We start from the raw sequence: 1,392 nt of genomic DNA on the forward strand, positions 1-1,392 counted from the left end.
GTGAGATGAAAATTGACAAACTAAAGGGTGTGCAATATACAAGGGTAGTCAGTGGACATTCTGAACCTTGTTTGAGTCCAGTAGGTCACATGACCAAAGAGGTATTGAAATTAGAATGTTTACAAAATTCATGTAATATCATGCGAGATGAAAATGGACAAACTAAAGGGTGTGCAATATAAAAAGGGTAGTCGGTGGACATTCTGAACCTTGTTTGAGTCCAGTAGGTCACATGACCAAGGAGCTATTGAAATTAGAAACATTTAAAATGTATGTAAAATTGTGTGAGATGAAAATGGACAAACTAAAGGGTGTGCAATGTGTAGGTCCACTGAGTGTACATTCTGAACCTTGTTTGAAGTCAGTAGGTCACATGACTAAGGAGCTATTGAAATTCAAAAATTCAAATAAAGAATTTATAATAGTGAGATGTAAAGCAACAAAAAAAGTGTGTGTGATGTGTGTCTATGTCATCGGGTTAGCTAGAACCAGTTTTGAATGTTTTAGGAGTAATTTTTAAAGAGCTATTGAAATGTGAAAATGTTTATTTGTCACTATGTTTGACGATCCCGAACTGCTGTTGGTGGACATAAGGAAAACTACAGGAGAATATCTGTCGAATATCCAACCTGAATCTGACTTTTTCTCGGTTATCAGATACATTTTCAGGAAAAGCAGCTCATTTAGCAAGCCAATAAAAAGTTGAACCTTGAAATATAGCTACTCAAGATAGAGATCTTACCTTTTTTATCTCTATAGCAGTTTCCTCTCAACTTGCCTACCTGGTTAAATAAAGGTGAAATAAAAAAAATCTGGGCACTGCAACAGCCAGATCTTATTCCCCATTCTCTATTGCAGGGGTTCTTAAACTTTTTCAGCCTGGGACCCAAATGAGAAATTCTGTGTTTTCCTGGGACCCAAGCTTAGGAAAATATGCAACTATACGTAAATATCGGTACATTTTATTGCCCTTATGCCTAAAAATAAAATGCAATATAGACAAAAACAAATAACAATGAAATACCTATAAATCTTCTCATGTTTATTTTTCTCCATTCAAAACACTCTTACATACCTGTCTAAGTTGGAACTGTTGCGGTTAAAATACAATAAATAGTTAAATCACACAGATGTATAACAGAACACATACACACACAGGCCTTTTGATTGTGCAAACCTACGTGACAATACCGATAAAAAATGTATAAATTACTGTATACATTTTGTATAAATATTGTTGATAGAAAGTATAGGTTGGAACTGCTGCTGTTAAAATGCATATTTTTTATTCTGAACTGGAATAAACTGATCACATCACACAGATGTAGACCACAAAACAGACACATACACACAGTCCTAATGAGAGGTGTGTGGCTGGTTGAAGTTTCCAAC

This window comes from Salmo trutta, chromosome 2 (assembly GCF_901001165.1).
Source record: "Salmo trutta chromosome 2, fSalTru1.1, whole genome shotgun sequence".
NCBI classification, from domain to species: Eukaryota; Metazoa; Chordata; class Actinopteri; order Salmoniformes; family Salmonidae; genus Salmo; species Salmo trutta.